The 15,000-nt window shown below is 59.9% G+C and overlaps 1 non-coding gene across 1 annotated transcript; it reads right to left on the bottom strand.

Moving 5' to 3' along the window:
• Positions 1 to 3,219: 3,219 nt before the first annotated feature.
• Positions 3,220 to 3,338, bottom strand: LOC131864549 (5S ribosomal RNA). Its single transcript, XR_009363316.1, has one exon. It is a non-coding gene; the product is annotated as a 5S ribosomal RNA (ribosomal RNA).
• Positions 3,339 to 15,000: the final 11,662 nt, after the last annotated feature.

Genomic DNA, 15,000 nt, shown 5'->3' with positions numbered 1-15,000 from the left:
ATTTTTTTTTGCCTTTTTCTGGAAATTAGTGAAGGCAGCGCATCAAAGGTGCGCACCTCGCTGCCCACCACGGTGCGCAACGCCGGTGGGCACCCGGGAGTGCTTCGAAGTGTGCTCCAAGGTGCTGCGTGCACGTTGTCGGAGCCCGGTTTGCCCCGGGTGCGCACCTCGCGTGCACCTTCGTCGGGGTGGGCACCTTGGCTGGGTTTGCCCCGGCTGCGCTCCGAAGCGGGGTTATTGGAGCGCCGCCTCTTTTTTTGTCGGAGCGTTTGGTGGGGTTTCTCGCATTGGCTCTTCCGAGGCCCGGTTGCCACCCTGGCGCGCACGAAGTCGGAAGTAGGGTTAATTGCCCGGGTGCGCACCTTTGCCAGGGTGGGCACCTTACCTGGGCTGCGCACCAGGGCGGGCTCAAGATGGCACGCGCGTTCCGTTTTTTTCACTATCTTTCAAAACGGAAATTTTAAAATCTCCTTTTTTTTTTGCCTTTTCTGGAAATTAGTGAAGGCAGCGCATCAAAGGTGCGCACCTCGCTGCCCACCTTGGTGTGCTCTGAGGTGCGCACCCGGGAGCGCTACGAAGTGTGCTCCAAGGTGCGGCGTGCACGTTGTCGGAGCCCGGTTTGCCCCGGGTGCGCACCTCGCCTGCACCTTGGCCGGGGTGGGCACCTTGGCTGGGTTTGCCCAGGGTGCGCTCCGAAGCGGGGTTACTGGAGCGCCCCCTCTTTTTTTGTCAGAGCGTTTGGTGGGGTTTCTCGCATTGGCTCTTCCCAGGCCCGGTTGTTGGGTGCGCTCCCACCCTGGCGCGCGCGAAGTTGGAAGTTGGGTTAATTGCCCGGGCGCGCACCTTCGCCAGGGTGGGCACCTTGGTGCGCACACCTTGGCTGGGCTGCGCACCAGGGCGGGCTCAAGATGGCACCAGCATTCCCTTTTTCTCACTATCTTTCAAAACGGAAATTTTAAAATCTCGTTTTTTTTTTGCCTTTTATGGAAATTAGTGAAGGCATCGCATCAAAGGTGCGCACCTCGCTGCCCACCTTGGTGTGCTCCGAGGTGCCCACCACGGTGCGCAACGCCGGTGCGAACCCGGGAGCGCCCCGATGTGTGCTCCAAGGTGCGGCGTGCACGAAGTCGGACCCCGGTTTGCCCCGGGTGCGCACCTCGCGTGCACCTTGGTGCGCACACCTTGGCTGGGTTGCGCGGCCTGGTGGGCACCATGGTGCGCACCAAGGAGCGCTCCGAAGTGTGCTCCAAGGTGCGGCGTGCACGAAGTCGGAGCCCGGTTTGCCCCGGGTACGCACCTCGCGTGCACCTTCGCCGGGGTGGGCACCTCGGCTGGGTTGCGCGCCCTGGTGCGCACCAAGGAGCGCTCCGAAGTGTGCTCCAAGGTGCGGCGTGCACGAAGTCGGAGCCCGGTTTGCCCCGGGTGCGCACCTTCGCCGCGGTGCGCACCATGGCGTGCACGAAGTCGGAGCCCGGTTTGCCCCGGGTGCGCACCTCGCGTGCACCTTCGGCGGGGTTGCGCGCCCTGGTGGGCACCATGGTGCGCACCAAGGAGCGCTCCGAAGTGTGCTCCAAGGTGCGGCGTGCACGAAGTCGGAGCCCGGTTTGCCCCGGGTGCGCACCTCGCGTGCACCTTCGGCGGGGTTGCGCGCCCTGGTGGGCACCATGGTGCGCACCAAGGAGCGCTCCGAAGTGTGCTCCAAGGTGCGGCGTGCACGAAGTCGGAGCCCGGTTTGCCCCGGGTGCGCACCTCGCGTGCACCTTCGCCGCGGTGGGCACCATGGCGTGCACGAAGTCGGAGCCCGGTTTGCCCCGGGTGCGCACCTCGCGTGCACCTTCGCCGGGGTGGGCACCTCGGCTGGGTTGCGCGCCCTGGTGCGCACCAAGGAGCGCTCCGAAGTGTGCTCCAAGGTGCGGCGTGCACGAAGTCGGAGCCCGGTTTGCCCCGGGTGCGCACCTCGCGTGCACCTTCGCCAGGGTGGGCACCTCGGTGCGCACACCTTCTCAATGTTTTCTTGCCTTTTCTGGAAATTGGTGAAGGCAGCGCATCAAAGGTGCGCACCTCGGTGTGCTCCGAGGTGCGAACCCGAGAGCGCTCCGAGGTGCCCACGAAGTCGAAAGTCGGGTTAATTGCATTGTTTTCCCCGGGTGCGCTCCGAGGTGCGCAACATCGGCGCGCACCAAGGAGGGCTCCGAAGTGTGCTCCAAGGTGCGCACGATGGCGTGCACCTCTGGTGCGCACGATTCGGAGCTCGGTTTGACCGGGGTGCGCACACCTTGGCTGGGTTGCGCACCTTTTGTGCGCTCCAAGGTGCGCACGAAGTCGGAGCTCGGTTTGCCCCGGGTGCGCACCTTCGCCAGGGTGCGCACCTTGATGCGCACGCCTTGGCTGGGCTGCGCACCTTGGTGGGCGCCATGGTGCGCACCTTTCGTGCGCTCCAAGGTGCGCACGAAGTCGGAGCTCGGTTTGCCCCGGGTGCGCACCTTGGTGGGCGCCATGGTGCACTCCGAGGTGCCCAAGATTGGTGCGCACCAAGGAGCGCTCCGAAGTGCGCTCCAAGGTGCGCGCGAAGTCGAAAGTTGGGTTAATTGTCCGGTTTGCCTCGGGTGCGCACCTTGCGTGCACCTTCGCCAGGGTGGGCGCCTTGGTGCGCACACCTTGGCTGGGCTGCGCACACCTTGGCACCCGCGTTTCCTTCATTTTAAATTTTTTTTTTTTACAATCTCTCAAGTGGGAAATTCTATAATCTCAACTTTTTTTGCCTTTTCAGGAAACTTTTGAATGGAGCGCATCATTGGTGCGCTCCGAAGTGTGCTCCAAAGCTCTCTCCAGCTGCGTGCACCTGCCCCGGCCGCGCACCCGGCCCCGCCCAGCTTCGCTCACCTGTCCCGGGCGTCTGGTGCGGAACCTTAGAGTAAGAAACATCACCGTGCACCTTGGCCAACGTGCGCGACTCGACCGAGCGCGCACTGGCCGAGGTGCACACCGATTTCACCTGGGTGCGCGCGCAGCACCTCGGGCGCACCGGGGTGCGCGCACAACGCCCGGGTTGCACCGTGGCCTGTGTGCTCGGGGCGCCTCGGGTGCGCGCTCGGTGTCGCCCCCCGCGCGCGCGGTAGTGCGGGCAGCGCACCCCGGCCCGGCCCGGCCCCGACGAGAACGCAAACGGGCAAAAGGTTTATTCAAATAGCATTGCGACGCCCGGCGAAAAACTAAAAAAGGGTGCAACACCGGGACTTCCCGGGAGGTCACCCATCCCAGTACTACTCCGGCCCAAGCGCGCTTAACTGCGGAGTTCTGATGGGATCCGGTGCACTAACGCTGGTATGATCGCACCCGTTATGAGCTTGTCGCAGTGTGTACTTAGCAAACCGCGACCCACGTGCGAATCCACCCCGGCCACCCACCCCCGTCGAGGTGCACACCCTCCCTCGCGAAGTGCGCCCCGTTCGCCAAGTGTGAGCCCTGCCCGGGTGCGCGCACCTTGCTAGGGCGTCGGGTGTGCACCCGGCCCGGCCTACGTGCGTGCACCTGGAGGGGGCGTCGTGTGCGTGCAGTGTCCCGTCTGCAACGCGGTGCCCACACACCACCTCGGGCGCAACGACCTGCGCTCACATGTGGGCCGAGTGCACCTTGGTGCATGTTCGGGGCGCCTCGGGTGCACGCTCGATCTTGCCCCGGTGCACCAAGGCGCTCGGTTTGCCCCGGGTGCGCACTTGGTGCAAGGTGGGCACCCAAAATAGGGATCAAGCACCAAAACACAAGTTTCGGGATGCAAAATGGGACCCAAGGACCACAAATGCGTTCCAAGACCCATGATGGGTCCACGAGAACAAAAATGTGTTCCGAGACTTAATAAACAAATATTGGGTTTTAGGAGAAGAAACATGCTCTGATGCCCAAAACGAGAATCGACCCCGAAAAGGCCACAGGCCAAAAGTGGGATGCGAGACAAAAAAAAATGGGACCCGAGGACCAAAATTGGGTTCCCAGGTCGAAGACAGGGCAACCGGACAAGAAACGACCTCTAAGGCTCGAAATGAGTCCCGACGACTAAAACTTGACAAGAAGCACCCATCAGGCACCCAACTCGACACCCATGGGATGCCGACCCACCCGGGCTTCCACCTAGCACACCTTGGCACCCACCCACCCTCGCACCCAACCTCGCACCCAACTTAGCACCTTTGAACCCACATTGGCACTCACCCTGACCCTGGCACCTTGGAACCCACATTGGCACTCACCTTGACCCTGGCACCCACCTTTGCACTCACCTTGGGACCCACCCTGGCTCCCACCTCGGCACCCACCCAGACACCCACCTTGGTTCCTTGGCACCCACCTTGGATCCTTGGCACCCACCCCGACACCCACCTTGGCACGCAACTTGGCTACTTGCCACCCACCTTGGCTCCTTGACGCCCACCCCGACAACCACCCCGTGACCTACCCTGGCTAGGGTTGGTGCACACCCACCCTGGTGCCCACCTTGGCACCCACCCTATGACCCACCTTGGCACGCACCTTAGTACCCACCCCGTTACCCACCCTAGGACCCACCCCGTGACCCACCTTGGCCAGGGTGGGTGCACCCACCCTGGTGCCCACCTTGGCACCCACCCATCCTAGCACCCAGCCTGTGACCGGGCTTGGAACCCAACCTTGCACCCGCACCCGTCTTGGCCAGTGTGGGTGCGCACCCATCCTGGCACCCACGTTGTGACACACCCTTTAACCCACGCACCCTAGCACCCACGTTGGCACCCACCTTGGAACCCAACCTAGCAACTTGGCACCCACCCCGTGACCCACCTTGGCATCCACCATAGCAGTCGCCGACTTGGCACCCACCTCGGCACCCACCTTGACACTTGTGGACCCACCTTGCCACTCACCCTAGCATCGACCCATCCTAGCACCCACCCTGGCACCTTTGCACCCTAGCACTCACCCATCCTAGCACCTAACCTGTGACCCACCTTGACACTCACCCTCGCACCCACCTTGGAACCCAACCTAGCACCCACCCACCCTGACACCAACCCTAGCACCTACCCACCCTTGCACCCACCCTGTGACCCATCTTGGCACCCACCCATCCTACCACTCAACCTATCACCCACCTTCTCACCCACCTTGGCATCCACCTTAGCACCCACCCACACTGGCACCTTGGCACCCACCTCGGGCAAGGTGGGTGCACACCCACCCTGGCACCCAATTTAGAACCCACCGAGCATGTTACCCACCTTGGCACCCACATTGCAGCCCACCCTAGTACCCACCCTATGACCCACATTGGCATCCACACCCTAGCACCCAGGCACCTCGACACCCGCCTTGACACCCACCCTAGCACTGAACCTGTGACCCACCTTGGAACTCACCCTAGAACCCACCCACCCTGTGAACCACCTTGGCATCCACCTTAGCACCCACCCACCTTGGCACCCACTCTAGCACTCACCCATCCTAACACCCAACTTGTTACCCACCTTGGCACCCGCCCTCGCGTCCACCTTGAAACCCACCCTAGCACCCACCCACGCAGGAGCCCACCTTGGCACCCAACCTAACACCCACGCATCCTGGCACCCAACTTGTGACCCACCTTGGAACCCACCCTAGTACCCACCTTTGAACCCACTATATCACCAACCCACCTTGGCACCCACCCTATGACCCTCTTTGGAATCCACCCTAGCACGCACCCACCCTGGCACCCACCATGGAGCGCACCCTAGCACCCACCCACCTCGGCACGCACCTCAACACCCACCTTGGTGTGCGCACTGCGCCAACCTCTCAAAGACCCTATGTGGTGCGCTCCAAAGTGTACACCTTTGGTGCGCTCCAAGGTGCGCACCTTTGGTGCACACCGAGGTGCACACCAAAGTGTGCACCGAGGTGAGCACCAAAGTGCACTCCAGGGTGCACACCAAGGCGTGCACCTTTGGTGCGGTCAATGCAAACGAATTCGGAAGTTGGGGTCGATGTCCTAATCGCTGCTGCAGACTACACGTATGAGAATCGGACAAATAGCTTTATATAGGGGAGGTGTTGCGTTTGATGGGTCGACTCCCCTGGTTGTGTGCACTGCACCAACTTCAAAGACCCTGTCTTGTTTAAGAAGTCAAAAGTTGGGGTGGATGTCCTAATCATTGCTGCAGTCTACGCATGTATGAGAATCAGACAAATAGCTTATATAGGGGAGGTGTTGCATTCGGTGGGTTGACTCCCCTGGTTGTGCGCACTGCGCCAACCTCAAAGACCCCGCATAGCAGAAGAAGTCGGAAGTCGGATTTTGGTGAGCACCAAGGCGTGCACCTTTGGTGCGGTCAACGCAGACGAATTCAGAAGTTGGGGTGGATGTCCTAATCGTTGTTGCAGGCTACACATGTATGAGAATCAGACAAATAGCTTATATAGGGGAGGTGTTGGGTTTGATGGGTCAACTCCCTTGGTTGTGCGCATTACGCCAACCTCAAAGACCTTGTTTTCGTTAAGAAGTCAAAAGTTGGGGTCAATGTCCTAATGGCTCCTGCAGGCTACACATGTATGAGAATCGGACAAATAGCTTATATAGGGGAGGTGTTGGGTTTGATGGGTCGACTCCCCTGGTTGTGCGCATTACGTCAACCTCAAAGACCTTGTTTTCGTTAAGAAGTCAAAAGTTGGGGTCGATGTCCTAATTGCTCCTGTAGACTACACATGTATGAGAATCAGACAAATAGCTTATATAGGGGAGGTGTTGGGTTTGATGGGTTGACTCCCCTAGTTGTTCGCATTACACCAACCTCAAAGACCTTGTTTTCGTTTAGAAGCCGAAAGTTGGGGTCGATGTCCTAATTGCTCCTGCAGGCTACGCATGTATGAGAATCAGACAAATAGCTTATATAGGGGAGGTGTTGGGTTTGATGGGTCGACTCCCCTGGTTGTGCGCATTGCGCCAACCTCAAAGACCCTGCATTGCGGATGAAGTCGAAAGTCAGAGTTTGGTGTGCTACAAGGTGTGGTCGAAGGTGCTCACCTAGGTGTGCACCTTTGGAGCACAGGAAAAGTGCCCTCCAAAAGTGCGCACCTTTGGAGTGCACAAAAGTGCCCTCCAAAAGTGCGCACCTTTGGAGCGCAGAAAAGTGCCCTCCAAAAAGTGCCCTCCAAAAGTGCGCACCTTTGGAGCGCAGAAAAGTGCCCTCCAAAAAGTGCCCTCCAAAAGTGCGCACCTTTGGAGCGCAGAAAAGTGCCCTCCAAAAAGTGCCCTCCAAAAGTGCGCACCTTTGGAGCGCAGAAAAGTGCCCTCCAAAAAGTGCCCTCCAAAAGTGCGCACCTTTGGAGCGCAGAAAAGTGCCCTCCAAAAAGTGCCCTCCAAAAGTGCGCACCTTTGGAGCGCAGAAAAGTGCCCTCCAAAAAGTGCCCTCCAAAAGTGCGCACCTTTGGAGCGCAGAAAAGTGCCCTCCAAAAAGTGCCCTCCAAAAGTGCGCACCTTTGGAGCGCAGAAAAGTGCCCTCCAAAAAGTGCCCTCCAAAAGTGCGCACCTTTGGAGCGCAGAAAAGTGCCCTCCAAAAAGTGCCCTCCAAAAGTGCGCACCTTTGGAGCGCAGAAAAGTGCCCTCCAAAAAGTGCCCTCCAAAAGTGCGCACCTTTGGAGCGCAGAAAAGTGCCCTCCAAAAGTGCGCACTTTTGGTGCGCACCAAGGCGCTGGTTCGGTCGTTGCAGGCGAGTTCGGAAGTTGGGGTCGATGTCCTGAGCGGAGGTGCAAACTACACAGGTGTCGGAATCGGACAAATAGCTTATATAGGGGAGGTGTATGCTTCGATGGGTCGACTCCCCAGGTTGAGCGCACCGCGCCAACCTCAAAGACCCTACGGTATGGATGAAGTCGGAAGTTGGGTCCGATGACCGATTCGATTAGTAGGTATGCTCATGAGGTCGGAATTTGGGTCCGATGACCTGCCATGTGCAGGAAGGCGAATGTTGACACTGTGCGTTGCAAGGTGCACACCAAGGCGCTGGTGCGGTCTTTTTAGTCGAGTTCGGAAGTTGGGGTCGATGTCCTGATCGGAGGTGCAAGCTACACAGGTGTGGGAATCGGACAAATAGCTTATATAGGGGAGGTGTATGCTTCGTTGGGTCGACTCCCCGGGTTGAGCGCACCGCGCCAACCTCAAAGACCCTACGGTATGGATGAAGTCGGAAGTTGGGTCCGATGACCGATTCGATATGTAGGCATACTCGCGAGGTCGGAATTTGGGTCCGATGACCTGCCACGTGCAGGAAGGCGAATGTTGGCACTGTGCGTTGCAAGGTGCGCACCAAGGCGCTGGTTCGGTCGTTGGAGGCGAGTTCGGAAGTTGGGGTCGATGTCTTGATCGGAGGTGCAAACTACACAGGTGTGGGAATCGGACAAATAGCTTATATAGGGGAGGTGTATGCTTCGTTGGGTCGACTCCCCGGGTTGAGCGCACCGCGCCAACCTCAAAGACCCTACGGTATGGATGAAGTCGGAAGTTGGGTCCGATGACCGATTCGATATGTAGGCATACTCGCGAGGTCGGAATTTGGGTCCGATGACCTGCCATGTGCAGGAAGGCGAATGTTGGGACTGTGCGTCGCAAGGTGCGCACCAAGGCGCTGGTGCCGTCGTTGCAGTCGAGTTCGGAAGTTGGGGTCGATGTCCTGGTCAGAGGTGCAAACTACACAGGTGTGGGAATCGGACAAATAGCTTATATAGGGGAGGTGTATGCTTCGATGGGTCGACTCCCTGGGTTGAGCGCACCGCGCCAACCTCAAAGACCCTACAGTATGGATGAAGTCGGAAGTTGGGTCCGATGACCGATTCGATACGTAGGCATATTGGCGAGGTCTGAATTTGTGTCCGATGACCTGCCATGCGCAGGAAGGCGGAATTTGGGTCCGATGACCGAGTTGATGGCGTGCCATGCGCAGAAAGGCGGAATTTGGGTCCGATGACCGAGTTGATGTTGATGGCCCGCCATGCACAGGAAGGCGGAATTTGGGTCCGATGACCGATTTGAAGGCGTGCCATACGCAAAAAGGCGGAGTTTGGGTCCGATGACCGAGTTGATATTGATGGCCCGCCATGCGCAGGAAGGCGGAATTTGGGTCCGATGACCTGACATACGCATGGAGTCCGACTCGGGGGCCGATGTTCGATTCGATGACTTGCATTGTGGGTAAAGTCGGAAGTTGTGGTCTTTGACCCGATTCGATGACCAGACTTCGGCTGCTTGAGAATCGGACAAATAACTTATATAGGGGAGGTAGTGTTCTCGAGCATCCTCCCCCCGTGCCCGTTTATGTCGATTGATGCTGGTGCTCGACTGGTTGGAGCGCTCGGATGCAAAAATCTTGCACCAGGATTTATCGATTGTGATGGACACGGCAAGTCTCCTGATTGCTATGCAGGAGCTCATCGTGAATCTCTATGCGGCCTTGGTATGGACTCGACCTGCGGAATGGTTCGGCAATGGTAGTCGCTCCAACACGTCCTTGCAATGGCCACAGAGGTGATTCGACTAGAGCTCCAGTCTAGCTTTTGGGTTGCTTGGCGGACTGGTATAGCCGCGATCGAGTTCCGGCCATGAACGTTTTAGATAGCTCTTGGGCTTTCTGGGACGGAAGTCGGAAGTTTGGGCTGTTGTCCGATTTGATGACCATTCTTCGGATGTGTGAGAATCGGACAAATAACTTATATAGGGGACTGTGTTGTCTCACGCAGCCCCCTCCGTGCCCCTCTATCTCGACCGATGTTGGTGCTTGAAAGGGTTGGGATCGCTCGGATTTATAAACGTGCACCACCATTTGTCGAGTGTGAGGGACGCGGCAGGTCTCCTAAATGCTATGCGGGCGCTCTCTGAGAATCTCTATCCGGCCTCGACACAGACTAGTCTTGCTGAATGGTTTGGCACTGGTAGTCGATCCAACACGTCGTTGTTGTGGCCGCCTAGGCGATTCGATTCGAGCCCCCGTCTAGCTTTTGGGTTGCTTGGCGGATTTTGCCCTATCCGCAAGTGAGCTCGGTCCCTAAACGTTCGAGAAACCCGATTGCTATGCGCCGACTCTCTTTCTTGCGAGCCTCCATCTAGCTTTTGGGTCTCTACGGAACGGAAGTCGGAATCTGGGACCGTTGTTTGATTCGACGAGGCAGACTACGGTTGTGCGAGAATCGGACAAATAACTTATATAGGGGAGGTGTTGACTGGAGCATTCTCCCCCGTGCCCCTCTAACTCGACCAATGCTGGCGCTCGAACGGTGGTAGCGCTCGGATTTTCATTGAGCGCCAGCATTGGTCGATTTAGAGGGGCATGCGAGATTCCCGAATGCTATGCGAGGGCTCTAACGGAAATGTCTATTGGTTTCGGTATGGATGCAATTGCGAGTGGTTCGGCAAAGGTAGTCGTTCCGATGCGTCCATGTCGTGGCCAAATCGATAATTCGATTTGAGCCCTCGTATAGCATTTGGGTCTCTCGATGTGATTCCGCATTCCAGTCCCTTTGGGCACTGCTTGAGCCGCATCCCAGGGGGTTCCCTTCCCAATAATCTGCCTCGCAACCCGATTGCTATGCGGTGAGGCTCCTCGGCCGCCTCGGAACTATCTGTGTATCAGACGCATCGCGGGATAAGGGGTTGGCAACGGTAGTCGCCCCAAGCGCGTCCGATGCTTGGACCATTCCGAGGCGGCCCTGAAGCCTCTTCCGTCTAGCCGTTGGGTCCTTCTCGCCGCATCCCTCGCCTCGCAACCCGATTGCTATGCGGTGAGGCTCCTCGGCCGCCTCGGAACTATCTGTGTATCGGACGCGTCGCGGGATAAGGGGTTGTCACTGGTAGTCGCCCCAAGCGCGTCCGATGCTTGGACCATTCCGAGGCGGCCCTGAAGCCTCTTCCGTCTAGCCGTTGGGTCCTTCTCGCCGCATCCCTCGCCTCGCACCCCGATTGCTATGCGGTGAGGCTCCTCGGCCGCCTCGGAACTATCTGTGTATCGGACGCGTCGCGGGATAAGGGGTTGTCATTGGTAGTCGCCCCAAGCGCGTCCGATGCTTGGACCATTCCGAGGCGGCCCTGAAGCCTCTTCCGTCTAGCCGTTGGGTCCTTCTCGCCGCATCCCTCGCCTCGCACCCCGATTGCTATGCGGTGAGGCTCCTCGGCCGCCTCGGAACTATCTGTGTATCGGACGCGTCGCGGGATAAGGGGTTGTCATTGGTAGTCGCCCCAAGCGCGTCCGATGCTTGGACCATTCCGAGGCGGCCCTGAAGCCTCTTCCGTCTAGCCGTTGGGTCCTTCTCGCCGCATCCCTCGCCTCGCACCCCGATTGCTATGCGGTGAGGCTCCTCGGCCGCCTCGGAACTATCTGTGTATCGGACGCGTCGCGGGATAAGGGGTTGTCACTGGTAGTCGCCCCAAGCGCGTCCGATGCTTGGACCATTCCGAGGCGGCCCTGAAGCCTCTTCCGTCTAGCCGTTGGGTCCTTCTCGCCGCATCCCTCGCCTCGCACCCCGATTGCTATGCGGTGAGGCTCCTCGGCCGCCTCGGAACTATCTGTGTATCGGACGCGTCGCGGGATAAGGGGTTGTCACTGGTAGTCGCCCCAAGCGCGTTCGATGCTTGGACCATTCCGAGGCGGCCCTGAAGCCTCTTCCGTCTAGCCGTTGGGTCCTTCTCGCCGCATCCCTCGCCTCGCACCCCGATTGCTATGCGGTGAGGCTCCTCGGCCGCCTTGGAACTATCTGTGTATCGGACGCGTCGCGGGATAAGGGGTTGTCACTGGTAGTCGCCCCAAGCGCGTCCGATGCTTGGACCATTCCGAGGCGGACCCGAAGCCTCTTCCGTCTAGCCGTTGGGTCCTTCTCGCCGCATCCTTCGCCTCGCACCCCGATTGCTATGCGGTGAGGCTCCTCGGCCGCCTCGGAACTATCTGTGTATCGGACGCGTCGCGGGATAAGGGGTTGTCACTGGTAGTCGCCCCAAGCGCGTCCGATGCTTGGACCATTCCGAGGCGGACCCGAAGCCTCTTCCGTCTAGCCGTTGGGTCCTTCTCGCCGCATCCCTCGCCTCGCACCCCGATTGCTATGCGGTGAGGCTCCTCGGCCGCCTTGGAACTATCTGTGTATCGGACGCGTCGCGGGATAAGGGGTTGTCACTGGTAGTCGCCCCAAGCGCGTCCGATGCTTGGACCATTCCGAGGCGGACCCGAAGCCTCTTCCGTCTAGCCGTTGGGTCCTTCTCGCCGCATCCCTCGCCTCGCACCCCGATTGCTATGCGGTGAGGCTCCTCGGCCGCCTTGGAACTATCTGTGTATCGGACGCGTCGCGGGATAAGGGGTTGTCACTGGTAGTCGCCCCAAGCGCGTCCGATGCTTGGACCATTCCGAGGCGGACCCGAAGCCTCTTCCGTCTAGCCGTTGGGTCCTTCTCGCCGCATCCCTCGCCTCGCACCCCGATTGCTATGCGGTGAGGCTCCTCGGCCGCCTTGGAACTATCTGTGTATCGGACGCGTCGCGGGATAAGGGGTTGTCACTGGTAGTCGCCCCAAGCGCGTCCGATGCTTGGACCATTCCGAGGCGGCCCCGAAGCCTCTTCCGTCTAGCCGTTGGGTCCTTCTCGCCGCATCCCTCGCCTCGCACCCCGATTGCTATGCGGTGAGGCTCCTCGGCCGCCTTGGAACTATCTGTGTATCGGACGCGTCGCGGGATAAGGGGTTGTCACTGGTAGTCGCCCCAAGCGCGTCCGATGCTTGGACCATTCCGAGGCGGCCCCGAAGCCTCTTCCGTGTAGCCGTTGGGTCCTTCTCGCCGCATCCCTCGCCTCGCACCCCGATTGCTATGCGGTGAGGCTCCTCGGCCGCCTTGGAACTATCTGTGTATCGGACGCGTCGCGGGATAAGGGGTTGTCACTGGTAGTCGCCCCAAGCGCGTCCGATGCTTGGACCATTCCGAGGCGGACCTGAAGCCTCTTCCCTCTAGCCGTTGGGGCTTTCTCGCCGCATCCCTCGCCTCGCACCCTGATTGCTATGCTGTGAGGCTCCTCGGCCGCCTTGGAACTATCTGTGTATCGGACGCATCGCGGGATAAGGGGTTGGCAGTGGTAGTCGCCCCAAGCGCATCCGATGCTTGGACCATTCCGAGGCGGCCCTGCAGCCTCTTCCGTCTAGCCGTTGGGGCCATCTCGCCGCATCCCCCACCTCGCACCACGATTGCTATGCGGTGAGGCTCCTTGGCCGCCTCGGAACTATCTGTGTATCGGACGCATCGCGGGATAAGGGGTTGTCACTGGTAGTCGCCCCAAGCGCGTCCGATGCTTGGACTATTCCGAGGCGGCCCTGCAGCCTCTTCCGTCTAGCCGTTGGGGCCATCTCGCTGCATCCCCCACCTCCTCGGCCGCCTCGGAACTATCTGTGTATCGGACGCATCGCGGGATAAGGGGTTGGCAGTGGTAGTCGCCCCAAGCGCGTCCGATGCTTGGACTATTCCGAGGCAGCCCTGCAGCCTCTTCCGTCTAGCCTTTGGGGCCATCTCGCCGCATCCCTCGCCTCGCACCCCGATTGCTATGCGGTGAGGCTCCTCGGCCGCCTGGGAACTATCTTCGTATCGGACGCATCGCGGGATAAGGGGTTGTCACTGGTAGTCGCCCCAAGCGCGTCCGATGCTTGGACTATTCCGAGGCGGCCCTGTGGCCTCTTCCGTCTAGCCGTTGGGGCCATCTCGCCGCATCCCCCACCTCGCACCCCGATTGCTATGCGGTGAGGCTCTTCGGCCGCCTTGGAACTATCTTCGTATCGGACGCATCGCGGGATAAGGGGTTGTCACTGGTAGTGGCCCCAAGCGCGTCCGATGCTTGGACTATTCCGAGGCGGCCCTGCAGCCTCTTCCGTCTAGCCGTTGGGGCCATCTCGCCGCATCCCCCACCTCGCACCCCGATTGCTATGCGGTGAGGCTCCTCGGCCGCCTTGGAACTATCTTCGTATCGGACGCATCGCGGGATAAGGGGTTGTCACTGGTAGTCGCCCCAAGCGCGTCCGATGCTTGGACTATTCCGACGCGGCCCTGTGGCCTCTTCCGTCTAGCCGTTGGGGCCATCTCGCCGCATCCCCCACCTCGCACCCCGATTGCTATGCGGTGAGGCTCCTCGGCCGCCTTGGAACCATCTTCGTATCGGACGCATCGCGGGATAGGGGGCTGTCACTGGTAGTCGCCCCAAGCGTGTCCGATGCTTGGACCATTCCTAGGCGGCCCTGAAGCCTCTTCCGTCTAGCCGTTGGGGCCTTCCCGCCCCATCCCTCGCCTCGCACCCCCGATTGCTATGCGGTGAGGCTCCTCGGCCGCCTTGGAACCATCTGTGTATCGGACGCATCGCGGGATAAGGGGTTGGCACTGGCAGTCGCCCCAAGCGCGTCCGATGCTTGGACCATTCCGAGGTGGCCCTGAAGCCTCTTCCGTCTAGCCGTTGGGGCCTTCCCGCCCCATCCCTCGCCTCGCACCCCGATTGATATGCGGTGAGGCTCCTCGGCCGCCTTGGAACTATCTGTGTATCGGACGCATCGCGGGATAAGGGGTTGGCACTGGTAGTCGTCCCAATCGCATCCGATGCTTGGACCATTCCGAGGCGGCCCTGCAGCCTCTTCCGTTTAGCCGTCGGGGCCTTCCCGCCGCATCCCTCGCCTCGCATCCCGATTCCTATGCGGTGAGTCTTCTCGGCCGCCGCGGAACTATACCTGTTATTGCTACTGCATCCTTCGGCTGGTAACCTCCTCTGCCGCCTTGGAACGTTCTCTTTGTCGGACGCGTCGCGGGATAAGGGGTTGGCACTGGTAGTCGCCCCAAGCGCGCCCGATGCATAGACCGCTCCGAGTCGACCTTGCTTTCAGCCTCTCACATGCATAGACCTCTCTGAGTCGACCCTGCAGCCTCTCACGTTTAGCCTTTGGAATCTCGCCTCACAACATGATTGCTATCCTTGATGCATCCCTTGCCTCGAGCCCTG

This window comes from Cryptomeria japonica, unplaced genomic scaffold (genome assembly GCF_030272615.1).
Source record: "Cryptomeria japonica unplaced genomic scaffold, Sugi_1.0 HiC_scaffold_88, whole genome shotgun sequence".
NCBI lineage: Eukaryota > Viridiplantae > Streptophyta > Pinopsida > Cupressales > Cupressaceae > Cryptomeria > Cryptomeria japonica.
Note: the sequence above shows the minus strand (reverse complement) of the source record. Positions and strands in the feature narration are given on the sequence as shown.